Source organism: Ursus arctos, unplaced genomic scaffold (assembly GCF_023065955.2).
Source record: "Ursus arctos isolate Adak ecotype North America unplaced genomic scaffold, UrsArc2.0 scaffold_13, whole genome shotgun sequence".
NCBI classification, from domain to species: Eukaryota; Metazoa; Chordata; class Mammalia; order Carnivora; family Ursidae; genus Ursus; species Ursus arctos.
The window spans coordinates 20,021,020-20,038,094 of NW_026622797.1; positions in this window are offsets into that span (position 1 = coordinate 20,021,020).

Below are 17,075 nucleotides of genomic sequence, written 5' to 3' on the forward strand. Positions count from 1 at the left end.
TGAGCCACACAGGTGCCCCACATCAACTTTAAAGTCTTTTCCAGCTTTATGATTCTAGAACTCAGAACTCTGTGGGTGTTGTTGTTTTTGTTTGTTTGTTTTTTTAATCAAGTTTTCTTTTTCTCAGTTATTAGTTCATCCACTCCATGCTTACATGGCATGTTTCTATCTATACCTGTCATGCTGCTAGTTAAGACATGATCACATAGACAGTACTCGCTGACCCCAGGCACATACTGATATAAAATACTGAATTCTGCCACCATAAATGTGACAAAATTAGATAATAGGGATGCATAAATTGGTAGTCAGCTAACGATGATTAATTCTGGAATGTTCGTTGCTTCATCAACCACACCTGATGATTTCTATAAGCGTGTGGGGTACATATTATTCCACTACCTAAATGAAGAAACAAGACTTACGAAGTTTAAACATGCCAAGATTACTCGAATAATGAATCACTACTCCATTAGCTGGCCCGTAACTTAACAAATTAATTTCCTTTCACCATATCATGTTTTCAGTGGGACAAACATACAGCACTTGTTGCAATTTGGATTCAAGAGTGAAAGAAGAAAGAGTCCTGAGAGGTGCACTTCCAGGTTATCTGAAGCCAGAAATGTTTTCTGCAGCCAGGGATGAGTGAAGGAACCCAACGGGCTTACATGGTCATCATCTAAAAAACATTTTACGAAATAACATACAACCATGACTGGAGGAATTTAGGCTTCTTTCCAGCAGTTCTAAATGATAGACATTTCTTCTTTTCCCTGCTAAGATCCCTAATCAGATAGTGACAACTTGAAGATCTAAAGCCCATAATACTGATGACACGTTTATTAGGATCTCTTGGAATTCCTCGTGTCAGTGAGGTGGGATGTGGAGGAAGCAGAGGCTCGATGAAGAGTCAACCAGATGAGAGAGATGCTGAGGGCTTAGCAGTAGAAAAACATCTGGTGCCCAGGGAAAAGCACCTGCTGGGAAACGAAAAATTCTCACTGCCACACCAAGAATTCCCCTCCCATTAAAGACACAAACCAGCCCAGCAAACTAAACCATTTAAGATGGTTACATTTGCTCTCTCCTGTTAATGGCTATAAAGAAAAGCGTACTGCCAATCTTTCTTTACAACTTTCTAGAACCTCCCCTGCCCTCCACCCCAGGCAGAAAGACAACAAACCAAGTTAAGATGATGCAAGTAAAGCCCTTAAAGAGCCTCATTTATACTAAATTGCTGCTGAGGAAGAAAATGTTGCTTTCGAAGCCTTACATAGAGCCTCTTACCCCTGGGGCAGGCTCGTCGATGAAGATAATCACCTCCAGCTGACCTATAATTACCTACTTTGGACTCAATCCACTCTGATTATGTACCACCAAATGGATTGAACTGGAATTCAGATTTTCTAAAAATAAACCAGCTAATGACCCAGAGCAAGTAATAGTCTCTAGATGATTCATCACAGAGACTACACTTAGCCAGATTACCATGTCTGCCTACCACAGCAGTTGCCGTCTTGTTTTCGTGGATATGAAATATCATCTTCCTCTAAAATGCTTGAAAATCAGCCATTGTGTTGAAGGGCACATGTATCTGAGAGACGGGAAGATGGCTTTCTGAACAAAAACTGGCCCTCTAGCCACAGGCTACTGCCATGATTGCAGCAAGCGGTGCAGATAGCAGATGGGATTGCTCAGCCACACTACGCAGAAAATCACCATTGCACTAATGCACGAAATTGTCTCACCCGTCCTACAGATGACGGCTCTTACTGACTTACCACAGTGTGCAAACTCTGTATGCTGGGAGGGGAGGTGACATTATTAAAGACACAGTCCTTGCCTGAGGGAGCTCCCATGGTCATTAAAGGGACAAAGGAGAGTGGAGCAAAGTCTAGCTGAGAACTACAAGGAGGCTCTCCTCTCCAATTTACCCGTTGGGTGAATGAGGATATCAGTAAAAAGGGAATAATACTAGAATAATAACATTATTCTTTTTCAAATTTTTGTGGGGGTACTGAGTATAACATTGTATGAGTATCAGGTGTACGACCTAATGATTCAATATTTGGGTTTATTACAAAATGGTCACCGCAAGAAGTCTAGTTAAACATCGGACACCCGACATAATTACAAATTTTTTTTCTTGTAATGAGAACTTGTAAGAATACTGTCCTATTTAACATGTATTTTAAGATCAATATTTAATACAAATATTAGTTTCCACTTATCAGAAAAGATGACAAATGTTTACTAAGGGCTTAAAGTCTCTTGTGTTTAAATTCCTCTTTGCCTCCTTCTTCTTGCCCAGTTCCCTTCGTTGGCTTTTCCTCAGCCCACAGAGGGTGGGAGCGCTGAGGAAGGTGCTCGGCAGAATGTAGTTACTAAAATAATGTTCGTTCTAAAGCTGAGTGATAGAAACCCTAAGGCAAGCAACATTTTAAAATACTGTTCTTAACAAGAGTGTTCTTCAAAAACACGTACTGGTGTTCTTCTGTTACTGGTCCCTTGTGTTAACTGTCAAAGGTAAGGAGAAATGAACAGATGTGATGAGCCGGTGCTTGCACGGAACGTGAAAAGAGAAGGATCTCAGTCTGGTATGCCGCCATCCCATTAATTGAACATAGTACAGCCTACCTACACTCACTGACCCAGACCCTTCTTTCCGAGGATGATCTTCTCCATGAAAAAGTTCTCCTTTGCCGTTAAACCAATGTTGAGATTGGCCCAACTAAATGTCACAAGAAATGAGGTGATATTTTCAAAGCTGGGGCAAAAAAAATCTAAGATTTATGACATAAAGGCCTAGTATAATGGAAAGAACAAAATAAATGTTTTCGGAGGTTGTTTGTAACCATGCCAGGAATATTTACATATTACCATTTCATTGTCAATTTCTACACGTGACTGATGATAGGTATCATTTCAAAAATTTATTGCAATGGCTTTCCAAAAGAAGAAGACTCCTCTTACTTGGCTTAGGTTGTCAACATCTGGGAAGATAAGTTCTGAATCAAGGACAATTTCCTTCCATTTTAGACATTTTTTTGTGTTTGAGATCCTATGTGATCATGTGTTTATAAAATAAAATTTTGAATCTGGTTATCTAAAAGGTAGTAGAAACCTAACTTAGTGGGAAAACAGAGCTAGAAAATCAAATTGTATTTTCAGCTATGCCAATTACTCTATGACTAACAAATATTTATTGAGCCAGCAAATAAGCCCGCAAATGACCTTGAGCAAGATACCTAATCTTTCTGAGCCTCAGTTGCCACATCTGTATAAAGGGGACAGTAATATTTGCTCCATTATTTTACCTCTCAGGGTTGTTTCGAAGACAGGGAAATATTTGAGAACACAGCATCCTTCAGAGTAAATGCTCCATCCAAGTTTTTCATATTTTTAATAAGGAAAAATTTGTTGCTTATCGCAGGTGAAGGAAGCACCTTATTTAGCCCATCCTAGCCTGATTTTTCCAATCTGACATGCATCTAATGTAGTGGGGAGAAATGCTGTTAAAAAATACTAAACCCTTCTCTGAGAGTTCTGAATAATAAACCAAAGGCTATATGACCTTTCAGCCCTCATAACAGCATGAGAAAAGGCCATTTTATAACACAGAGGAAACATAGTGTCACAAGGGTATGAGTAATGATAGAATCCAAGGACGTTTTATTTTCAGTGGCTCTGTATGCTCTCTCTGCTTTAGCAAAGACCTACCACTTATCACTCTAACAGAGTAAGTGAATTATTCCCCAAAATGGAACTTCACTTTGACATTTCCAGGAGGCTACAAAATGCCCAAGGTAGTAAAACAAGTAAGAAAGATCCTACCATCTGAGGTGCTATGTCCACATAATTTACTGTAGGACTTACACTTGCACCATTACCTTGACAGTAACCAGGATACAGAGCTATGTGTCAACCTTCTGTAGCTACCATGTTCCCTGCTCTGTTGAAAATGCCCAGAACAGTGCTGGAACATAGTAGTTTTTCAATTAAAATTCATTGATAACTGAATCTAGTATCTCACACCTTCTTCATTAACACTCTTCTTGTGTTGGAAGTCCATTCCGAAAGATCCAATTTCATTACTCATTCAAAGAAATTTTCATACATGGAAAATCTTTTGAGAATTTAATATGTACAAAGGGCATGAAATTGATAGGCTGAACACAGACATTATCTGTGTTATGGGACGGAGAGCTGCAAAGTAGATCACTTAATCCCTCCTCTGTTTCAACCTCACGTGGAAGAACTCCTCCCATGGGTCTATCTAAAAAAATGGGTAGCAGCCATCCCTTGTCAGAGCACAGAGGTTACAGACCCTGACCGTCCAATGCTCGGGGATGACTGAGGACCTGCTGGGATGACAGCCCCACGACAGAGGAGGCAAGTGCCTGGGGGCTGAAGGTAAAGGTTCTACTTCTACTTTAAACTATCCTCTTCCTAACAGATGCTCAGGTTTTTCATTCGGTTTAAAACATCAGGTTTTTTAAAATGTAGATTGATTTTATTTTGAGGTTTTATTGTTTTGTTTAGTTATATTTTAATTAGATGACTACTCTGATATTGATGATTTGTGAAATGCCCATCCCTGCTTATAGTATCGCCTTTTTTATTAGCATATATAGATTTTATTATTTTGAGCATTGAGACACTAAGAAACGTCAAAAGTAGATCTACATAAAAAATTTCTTGGTAACTTCAAGTTCTTGATCTTGATGTAAACAGAGGAGAGTGATCCCCCCTCCCAGATCTATCAAGACATGATGGATTTTATAGGGTGAAATATGAAAGAACGATTCAAAACTTATGATAAATAAAACACCAAAATGCCAGGGCACTGCAGTCAGGATTCATTTGCAATACACCAGAGGCTGAGCTGACATTAGATGACCTTTCTGAACTGACCATCTACAACCCATGAACGTTTCTCAAGGTGTCAAATGCAGATTAATAAAAATCACTGAGAAAACAAGAAACAACTCACCACCACTTCTCAGTGCTTGCTAGCCCACATAAATAAAACAATGACAGAGAGGACAGTTTTAGTGGTTGCCTCATGTGAATCAGGGTGAGTAGTGACACTGAACTTGTAGTTTTCATACACATGTAGGTTAAGATGGAAATATTTGAACCGATCACCATCAGTGTTTGACAGGGTAAGTAAGTGGGGTTTGGTTTACCAACTCATTTTAAAAAAAGACTATGCCCAGTGTACTTACTAACATTGCATACTTTTATCCTATGTTTGTGATTTAGACCTTAATGGACTTTTTAAAACACAGCGGAAGAGCCCCTGTGCAGGAGATAAGACAAGTAGGGGGACCGGTGGCTCATGGAGAGTTCACAGTTTTAACTTGGAGGTCCTGGTCAGCTCTCTGCACTTCACCTTTCTTTGCTCTTTTCATGTTTCCTCCTTTGTTTTCCTGCTAATCTTCCCGAACTACTTCTTTAACATACTGCTCTCGTAGGCTCCTTGCCCTTTCCCTCCTTTTGACCAGATGTTTACAAGTATCTACTATGGGCCAGCCCCGTATTAGATTCTGGGGCATAGAAAGGTACAGAAGACAAATTTCCTGCACTTAGGGAGACACTGTCCAGGATGCACATTATCCCCTTTAATCCTCACAAAACCCTGGGAGGTGCATATTATCTTCCCATTTACAAATGAAGAAACTGGGAGTCAGAAAGGGTAGGGAATGTGTCCAAAGTCCCACAGCCAGAGTGAGGCACAGAGGAGACTGAGCCAAGGGGCAGCCCCTTTGCTTTTCCACCAGGACTCAGCCTCCCAGATTCTCCTCCTCACTCTGCCCTCATCTCTCACTACTGCTTCCCCAGTGGTCTTCCATTCTAACTCCTAAGCATTTCCCTTCACTTTTGCCTTTGGAAAAGTCAAACAACTATTTTTAATTGATAAAAGTCAAGAGCTTTTAACCTAGTTGTTGAAAGCCCTATGAAAACAATAAGATCTGGTGTTGGTCCCGCCTTCCATAAATGGTCATGAAAACCAGATCTTGAAGGGGCTTAGAGAAAATTATACCCATTTCTTAAAGGACTCCTGCCTAATTGTCCTTAGTCCTGTTTGATCTTTTTAACATTTATGGGAATGGAGACTGGACCCCGATTCCTAACTCAATGTCTTCCGGTATCTTCTCTGGCTCCATTTTTAAGAATTGAAATATGCTTTCCTGAAGCAGATAATAGTCGAGGAAAAGAAAAAAAAAAGGAAAAGAAAAAGAAAAAGGGAGAGAAAGAGAGAGAGAGCGAGAGAAAGGGAGGGAGGGAGGAAGGAAGGTAGAGAGACTGACTACCTTTCCCACTGGAAGAATAGAACACCTTCACTCACCTATCATACAAATTAGCTGTTAACCAACCACAGGGTATCACCGTTAAAATCACTTTCTGCAAGAAAGCAGGGGGGGAAAGAGGAAGACTGAATTTATTTGCTTCATTAATTTGCTAGCTTTTTGCTAGCAAATTAATGAAGCAAATAAATATAAATAATAAAGTAAAATAAGATCAAAAACCATTCCAGAGGAAGGGGGGGGGGATAAATCAATCTCTTTGAATCAAACTATATAGGAAAACAATCCCATTGGAAACAAACAGGCCTATTACAGAAATTGATCACTTGGGAAACAGGATAAAGGATAAGAGCAAAAACCAGCAAAGCTTTACAAAGTAATGAAACTCAAGGGTAGGGTTAACATTTACCTACTCAATACCTAACATCTCAGATTAATGAGGACCTGGAAAGAGTCTAACTTTTCCATATCACAAATACCCATTAGGGAAGGATGTGAGCATCAGTCAAAAAAAAGATAACAACAGGGAAGAATCAAATCACACCAGCTTCTTAGTATTAAATAAAAGTTCACCGAAAGCACTAGTGCCTGCCTACCCCTGTCCTCAGTAAGAAAATAAGAAAGGCATTAATAAGTTCATCTGTGAAAACTTTCTGTCAACAATCACAAACCACACTATAAACAAGACTTTCTCTCACAACAGGAGTCTAGAGGTGGATTAAAAACAAATAACAACAAAGCCTTATCTTGCATTCAATCTGCGACCAAATACATGATATAAATAGAATGCTTTTAATAGCAGATTACAAAGTCTTCCCCCTAATGCATAGCTTTTAAAAAAATCATTACTTTTCTGGCAAGCACTCTAATCTGATTTTATGTCTTTTACCTTACTTCTATCTGGATTTATCCTAATGACATGTATGAACAAATAAAAATCAATCCATTTCATAGCCTAAAATAATTAAACTATTTAAGCCTTTGCAGAATTTTTAATAATTTTGGTTCTGAAATACATATTTGGTTAATAGAATTTGCAGCAAATTATATGTAGAGAGGAAGAAAGTACTTTATCTCCATCAAATAATAGAAGTACATCCATTTGTTATTTTTTAAATGGTGACAGCAAAATCAATTCTAAGGGGGGAAAAGGAAAATGAGATTCTGAATTTCTCACCATACCTTCTAGTTCTTCTTGACACACTAATTAGTCTCCCACCTTCTTTTCTTATGCCATGCAGGACGTTTGCCCAGAGGAAAAAAGAAACTGGCAAAACAGAAGAGTAGCAGTAACTAATGAAAAGGACAAGAGAGAAGTGACAATCCTTTTGAATGGAGCCGTTGTCTACTTGCTTCCTCGCAGGGCTCCAGGCCTCACTGTTACAGGGTTTTCAACTGCTTACAGAAATTCCTATGGAGGGCTCTACACTGTCCATAGCCCCATCCTTGGTAGTTTGGTATTCATACAATTAAGGATGGTGTGTGATTTCTGTCTAGCTTTTTAGGACTATAATTACTCATCTCTGAGACTCAAGAGAAGAGATAGAAAAGGGTCCTGCCATCATCTTGTGGAGTCGAGAAGAGAATCTTTTAAAAGTTTTGAATATCAATTATAAATGACAGCCAGATTCCCTGCTAGCTTTGAAAAATAGTTATCTGCACAGTTTAGGGCCAAATTTTGATAGTTTTAACATAATATAAGATTTGATTTTTAAAGTAAGGGGAACTACTTGAGCACATATTTTTAGGGGTCCCTGACACAGCACAGAATTAGAATTGGGATTTCACTAGAGATTACCCAACTCAGGAAAGCATGTGACTGAACCTGTCGTCAAGAAGTGGTAAAGTTCTAACACATAGGAAATGTTTCCATTATTATATTGTTTCAGACACATTTCTTCTCTACCATAATTTTTTTTTAAAGATTCTATTTATTTATTTGACAGAGAGAGAGACAGCCAGCGAGAGAGGGAACACAAGCAGGGGGAGTGGGAGAGGAAGGAGCAGGCTCCCAGCAGAGGAGCCCGATGTGGGGCTCGATCCCAGAATGCCAGGATCCCACCCTGAGCCGAAGGCAGATGCTTAAGGACTGAGCCACCCAGGCGCCCCTCTACCATAATTTTTTATTCAAATGTCCTGTTATTCTCCTTCAGAAAAATAAAGCAGGTTTAAAATTTTAAAAATTACCTAAAACAAAAAAATAAATGTCTTCCAGCTATTTTTTTTTAATTTTTAGCTACAGCTTCCAAAATTGACAGAATAATCATCTTTTTTTTTTTTTCCCTACTACAATGAGGTCTGGAGTTACATATACCTGTTATAATTCTGAAAAGTTACAAATGGAATTAACATTAGCTAAGATATGATTTTAAAATTTATGGTGAAAGCATCAAATTGACATTTAGGGCCTAAACTCAAGGGGAAAAATCCTGTTGCTGTGGAAACGAGTGCAGATGCATAACCTTAAACTTCTCTGTATCTAAGGGCTGATTCTGACTTGAGGTTAATTGCCTACACACACACACACACACACACACACGCACACGCACGCACACACACACCCCATTGAACTTGAGAACACAAAGCACCAGCTTTACCAAATGAACATACAATACACTAGAATATTATGAGAAATATAATAAAATATAATAAAAATATTATAAGAAAATGTGGGTGTTGGCGAGGAGTTAGTTCTTAAATTTAGGCTACCATTTCTTCACAAACATCTCTCCTAGATGACTATATATTGTAAGATAACTTGTTTCAGTAATTTTCTTTCTTCATCATTTAGTTTCTCTCCAATATAGTCTCTCACTACCCATTTTATTTTACCTTTCAATTAAAGATGGTCAATATATTCATGCAGTCTTTTAAAAATATTTCATCTTGGTTATCTAAAACATGCTATGTATGTTTTAATCAAATAGTAATCTAAATAGAGCAATTACAGCACTTGACAGACAGGCATCAACAAATATACATTGAAAGGATTAATGAATGAGTGAATGAATAAAAAAATGAATGAGGGTTTTTTTGGTAAAGAATTTTACTTTTCTAATTTGCAAATTTAGAACCACTAAATATATTTACCTAAACTGTTGGAACATGGATATTTTAATTTGTTTTAACCTAAAACCAAATTTTCCTTAATTTTTTCTCTATTGAAAGAAAATTGTTTTTTAATTTTTATATTACATCATGTGAGTAAAAGTCCATAAAACATAAATGTGTAGTTTAAAGAATAATAATAAAATGAACACACATGAACTCAGCAGCAAGATTAGTAGATAGAATATTACCAATATCTTTGGAACCCCTGTGTGGCTCTCCCCACCTAACTTCTCCCCTTCAAGTGATCACAGTCCCAAAGATTATTTATCATGCCATTATTTTTCTTCATGATTCCACTATCCCAAATAATATATTGTAATTTATTTTCATGTTTGAATTCTACTTAAATGGAATCACACTGTTTGTAATCTACTCAGACCAGCCTCATTTACTCACATTACATTTCTGAGATTAATCCACATTAATATGTATAAATTTAATTCATTTATTTTTGCTGCTATATGATATTCTATTGTATGGAGAGAAAAGCCAACATTATTTAACCATTCTTAAGTCAATGAATGTTTGAATCATTTCCAAGTTTTTGCTCTTACACACAATATTGCTGGGAAGATTTTGTACAGGTCTCCAGGTGTTCACATGCAAGAGTTTCATGAAAGTGTATACCTAGGGGTAGAGTAATTAGATCATAGGATATGTGCATACTCACATTCATTAGGTAATGTCTGTTTTTCTAAATTTACACTACCTGCAGTGGGTGAGAATCTAACTGCTCCATATCCTCTCCATAAACTTGGAACGATCAACTTCTCATTGTCTAATATTATGGTATTAAAATGTTATTTCATTATGACTTTATTTCAATCTCTCTTACTAATGAGGTTGAGCATCATTTTGTACATTTCCAGGTTGCTGGTATTTCCTTTAAGAGGTATTTCCTTTTAGTTTCCTATTGTTGCTAAAACAAATTACACAAATTTAGTAGCTTAAAAGAGCATAAGTTTATTGTAGAATTCTTGGGGTCAGAAGTTTGAAATGAGCCTTGTGGGGCAGAAATCAAGGGGTCAGTAGGTCTGTTTTCCTTTTGAAGGCTCTAGGGCAGAATACATTTTCTTGCCTCTTTTCAGCTTTTAGATTAGGCTTATAAAATACAAAATTCTTGTACCTTTCCATAAAAATTTTATTTTTATGTACTGTACTGAATCTTTCCTTCTTTATTACTATCTTTAATGAACATTTGCTTTGAAATCTATTTTGTCTGATATTAATATAGTCCTAAAACCTTACTATAGTTAGTATTTGCTTAGTATCTTTTTCAAACTTTTACTGCCACATTACCTGATTTCTAGGGTTTTAATGAATATTTTAAATAAATGTTGTTGGTATTTTTTATAGCTACTTGACATTCTTTGTCATTGTAACTGGAGAGGTTAGACCATTTATATTTATTGTGATTACTATATGTTTGGCTTTACTTCTACCACTTAATCTTGTGGTACTGATTAATTCTTTCCCTTCTGTGTCTGAGTATGTGTGTGTGCAAGTGCACATGCATGCATATATATGTGTGTGTTCGTTACATTCTTTTCATATCTGCCTCTGGATCAATTGAGATTTTTTTCTTTTTTTCAATCCATTTCTCCCCTCTGTTTGTTTGGCTGTGCTGTATGTTTGCTATTTTTTGTAGTTACCCTAGGTGTTTCTTAAAATGAAGTTTTCATTTTGGGATAATTTTAGATTTACAAAGAAGTTGCCAAGGTATTACAGAAAGTTCCCATATAACCCTCACCCAATTTCTCCTATTGATAACATTTTACATTACAATAGTTCTTTTATCAAACTAAGAAATCAACATTGGTACATTACTATTAAATAAACTTCAGACTTTACTTTGATTTTACTAAAACCCTTTTTATATTGTTGTTCCAGTATCCAGTTAAGGTTCCACATTGTATTTAGACCCTGATCTTTAAACATGTATACTTAAGAAAGTTTAAACTTGGGGTGCCTGGGTGGCTCAGCTATTAAGCGTCTGCCTTTGGCTCAGGTCATGATCCCAGGGTCCTGGGATCAAACCCTACATCGGGCTCCCTGCTCAGCAGGAAGCCTGCTTCTCCCTCTCACACTCCACTTGCTTGTGTTCCCTCTCTCGCTGTCTCTCTCTGTCAAATAAATAAATAAAATCTTTAAAAAGAAAAGTTTAAACTTTATCAATATCCATATCCACCTCTCAAATTATCTAAATGAATTTGAATATTTTAATTGATGTCACTCTCGTTTCCACTTAAATGTTATTATGGTTCCATATTTTAGTTCTAGCCTTTATTATGCCTACAAATTAAACATTATTGTAATCATTATTATCACAACTATTATATACATTTTGTGTTTGTTTCGAGTTACCCAAACGTTCACCAATATATTTTCTCACCTTTCATACAATCATGTTAAACACTCTACCTAGAGAGACATTTACCCTCTTCTTGAAGGAATCCTTTAGAATTTCCTGAACTTTGGGTGATAAATTAATCAGTCTTTGTTTGGCTCTGAATGTCTTTATTTTATCCTCATTAGTGAAAGAGAGTTTTCCTGGGAATAAATATTAAGACAGCAGTGATTTTTTTCTTAGTATGGTTGAAGACATTATTCTGCTGTCTTCTGGAATCCATTGATGATTTTGAGAAGTTAGAAATTGGTGCAATTTCTGTTCTTTTGTAGGTGGTCTATTTTTTTCTCTGTCTTCTTTGAAGATATGTTTTTCTTTTATATTCAGCTACTTTATGATAATATGTCTACATGTAGATTTTTTCCTATTTGCAATACATATATATACATATACGTATACATACACACATTATCTATACACATATCACATATATGTAATGTATGTACATATATGTATGTATGTAACATATGGATATATGTATATGTATGCATATACAGGCATACATATAGGTATACACACACACACACACACACACATATCTTAATTATCACCCCTTTCCTTCATAAGCATAGGAGTTAATTGGCCTTTCATAATTTACTTTACCTGTCTTTTTAGATCTGTATCCTGGATTCTTCAGGTCTACCTTCCAGTTTACTCAGTTTATCTTTTCTATGTCTCCTCTGTTTAATGCATCTTTAGGACTTCAAATTTATTTTGTGCATTTTTAGTTTCTAGAAGTTCTGTTTGTTTCCTCTTTCAATTTGTCAGGTTTTTATAGTGTTGTCTGCTCCAACTTTTACGCTTATATTCAATTTATTTAGATATATTCCATAGTCATTTTACATTCAATTTATGATAATACCAGAAGTCCTTGTGGTTCCGTTCTAGTGTCTCTTTTCTCACCTATTCTCGTGGTACCTTGTGTGCTCTAAGTTTGTTTGTTTGGTTTTTTTTTTAGATTTTTATTTATTTTTTGTCAGAGAGAGCGGGCACAAGCAGGGGGAGCAGCAGGCAGAGGGAGAAGCAGGCTCCCCGCTGAGCAAGGAGCCTGATGTGGCACTCGATTCCAGGACTCTGGGATCATGACCTGAGTTGAAGGCATATGCTTAACTGACAGAGCCACCCAGACATCCCTGCTCTACGATTTTTGACTGTGGGCTGATACTTTCCTTGGAATTCTTTCTGTAAGAATACTTGAAGACTGAGTACTAAGTTTTTCCAAAGGTAATTTATATTTGCTTGTGTCACTAGCTGGGAGTCACTTACAAACATGGGCCACTTTAAACTTGCTTCTTGAGGTTTTTCCCATCATATAGATAGAACAAATCAAAATCACACATCTTAATGAGGGCTGAATTTAGTTACAAATTCTCAGTTGAGATTATTTTTTCCTCTACCTCTCATCAAGGTAAAGATAGTTAAGTTTTCTTGCCTCTCATTCTTCACACTGAGCTTTCTTTCTTATACTATGCTTGTAAAGAACGTAATTCTCTAGGGTTTCATCTTTGTTAGTAAATCTTGTTAGATTCTCCACCTGACATAGTTCTGAGGCCTTGTATCCATCCTCTTTGCTTGTACAGTTTCGGATGGAAAGCTCAAAGTCTCAATATACATAATTTCAGAATAAAAGTTAGCATCAATACTTGCTTGTCTTCCAGCATTCCTGTTTAACTTTGATTTTGCCTCTGCTTATCATTTCCTTATTATCAATGTTTCAAAAGATTTTCAAAATATATTTTATCCAGAATTTTACTTAGTTTAGTCATAAGAGTCATTCAAGCTATTTATTTTACTGTATTGACAGAAATAGAAATCCCTAGGGAACAAAAACCTTTAGATTTATTTTTAGACTCTGTTTTTACTTCATAGGGAAGTTCCACAAGCTCTGTCATGCAATTTGGAATAATACAATTTATTAATGTCCCTACTCTTGTTTTATTTGTCTTGGACAATGTGCATTAATTGATACTTGATAAAGGATAACACACAAAGTGAAATATAACAAACTTGCCTAAAACGTGTCTAGAAGTGCAGTATTTAGTTTAGACAACTGGGGGAAACTGTGTCACTAATTCTTCATCAGTCACAGTGTAAGACCTGGACCAAACCTGATTCTATGCACATCACTTGTTTGTCAACCACAAATCATGTACAAATTGCTACAGCACTGACTGACACAAAATGATGTGAGTAGAATAAAGGACAGAAGTTGAAAGTCAGGCAATGAGTAGAAAGCTAACTATCAATAGTGTGATTATACACTTCGATTTACATTCTATCATTATACTTTTGGACATTTTACTTTTGATCTTTATTTGTGAAATCACCCAAATAAGTTATCTTTTAGTTTCATAGTTTTTCTGAATCAATGATCAGTTTGAACTATAAAATTTTAACTCTAACATTTTCTTTTTTTTTTTTAAGATTTTATTTATTTGACAGAGAGAGAGACAGCCAGTGAGAGAGGGAACACAAGCAGGGGGAGTGGGAGAGGAAGAAGCAGGCTCCCAGCAGAGCAGGGAGCCCGATGCGGGGCTCAATCCCAGGACCCTGGGATCAGGCCCTGAGCTGAAGGCAGGTGTTTAACGACTGAGCCACCCAGGCACCACTAAGTCTAACATTTTCTAAATCTACTTCTAAATATCATGGGTTAAGAAGATTGCTGTTTCTTGTCAAAACTATCTTTTCTCATTCTTAAAAGCTAATGTTACTTTGCCCAGTTGTTGACAATTATTAAAAGCTTTCTTTCAAATATAAAGATGACAAACTAAGATAAAAAAAATCATGTTGCTCTTTTAACATACACAAAAAATAATACTCTCTTTATTGCTTACTTGTAGATCTGCTCATATTGGTGGATGCATCAGTAGCCCTAGAACTGTGTGTACTATGCTGAATAGTCATGAAAGTAAAATTCTGGTCTTACTGACCACAAATTTTGTCATCGACACAAACCACTAACAACATTCTAATATCTTCACTCTACAAGCTTTATTTTGCCTTAAAAATTAGTTACCAAATGACACTGGACATCTGGATTCCTTTTAGAAATTAAGCAATAGCTTATGTGAATGACCACAGACTTCCCACACAGAATCTTAAAACATCTAACAGTTTCAAAAATAAAATAAGCCCATTTATTGGGTGTTACGGGCAAAGAAAGAAAGAAAGAAAGAAAGAAAGAAAGAAAGAAAAACACAGAAGTGACAACAATCACCAAACTCTTATTCACATACTTTTGGTCCAAGACATTTTGCTCTTGTGGCGTTTCTCTACAAATCGGATGAAACTATAAACAGATTTGATGCTAACAACTCCTACTAAACTGTGATTTGGTAACTGTTGGGCAGTTTTTCTCAGGAATGTTTGATCTTAGACCAAATAAGATAAGCCACTCAGTTGTCCCATCCCTAAGTTAACTATTCATCAGAAGCAGGCATGGTCATGAGTGTTCATCTTACCTAAGCTGTCAAAAAAAAAGCTATTTCTCGTTGATTGATTTTTTTTTCCTAAGACCTATTCAGAGAATTGGGAATCTATTAATTATTGGTTCAATTGATTTATTAGACTTAAGAAAATAAATATATCCTTCCAGTTAAGTATACTGACCAGTAATATATAATATAATGTCAACAGATATTATATTTATTATACTTTTAAACCAAAATAGACTCAATATGTGCTCCTAAGTCAGTCTAAATTTTATGACTTTTTTTTCTATAATCTTAACAATATTCTATGAAATTCTCTCCTACCAGGTAAGAAAATCACAAACAGAATTTTAAGAAATCTATTCAGAGGTAAGAAGGGTAGTCAAGTAATCAAAAATGACTTGGGAGATTTGAGGCTCAAATGACAAGGAGATTAAAGGGAGTCATTAGTAGAAATAAGGAAGTCAAGAGAAGAAAAGTGAGTCTAGAGAGAAGGGGAAGAAGAGAAATTATTTTTTTGATATATTGATTTTGAATTCATAATGCCGAAGTGAAAGGAATCAGAGATCTAAAATTAAAAATGAAATGAGTACTGCTAAGTGACACAGGTAATTCGAAATCCAGAAGCAACTTGAAATATTAATAAATCTGACAATATAACCATGAAAACTTTTGAATGACAAGAAACACCATTAGCAAAGTCTAAAGACAAGTAACACATTAGATATAACATTTTTGGCAACTTATATTAAAGAGCCAATACTCTTAATACATGAAGGACTTCTAAAAATTGAGAATTAAAAAAAAACCCAGCAACACAAAAAAATAAGCAAAAAAATGAATAGGTAGGCCATAGAAAAATTAATTAAACTGGCCTTTAAACACGGAAAACAATGATCAACCTCACTCACAATAATAGAGATAACAAATTTTAAGAAACCACATTCTGCCTATGAGATTGGCAAAATCCATAGTCTCTTTTGATAAAACTGTGGGGAAACAAGTACTGTAATGCATTTCTGGTGGGAATGCAAAATTATATAACTCACATAGAGCAAAATTTGACAAAATATAACCAAATTACATGCATATTAATTTCCCATTGACCTAACAATCCCATTCCTATGAGTCTATGTCAAAGATACAGTGGGAAAACATGATATGAAGAATATACCATACATATATAATATATGGAAAGGCTATATATTAATACTTTCTATATAAAATATAAAATATTAATATATGTCATGCATAAATACATAATTAATATTTAATATAAAATATTAATAAATGTATAACATTAAGTGATTATGCATATAAATTTATAATCTCCCTTTTGTCATGCAAAAGTTAGCAACCTATTAATACTGTTCTTCGCTTGCATGGACTATAGAAAGAATTTAAAATTGTTTTCACCTCCTTGCTTCACCCAGTGTTTTTTCAGAAGCAGGCCACATTTCCCCCAACACATTCCAGTTATACCATGTTTTTTTACCCAAACTCCCGGGAATAAAATCCAGCCTTCTTATTGCTGAAACATACAAGAAAAGTTAATTTCCAACATATTGTCATGTATAATACATCTGGAAAAGCAAGTTACTCATGGCCTCAATGAAATGTTGGCAGAATTTTTACTACCACACCATTAATGCCTGTGAGTGGGGAGAACATATGTATTAATAATTAGGGAAATCTCATATGGGATGACATCATCTACATATGAGCTTAAGTGTATACCCCTATAAAATAAAACCAAATTTTTTCTGGCAGCAATCTAACTCATTAAGAATCTGAAATCATGTTGCCTGAAAACCT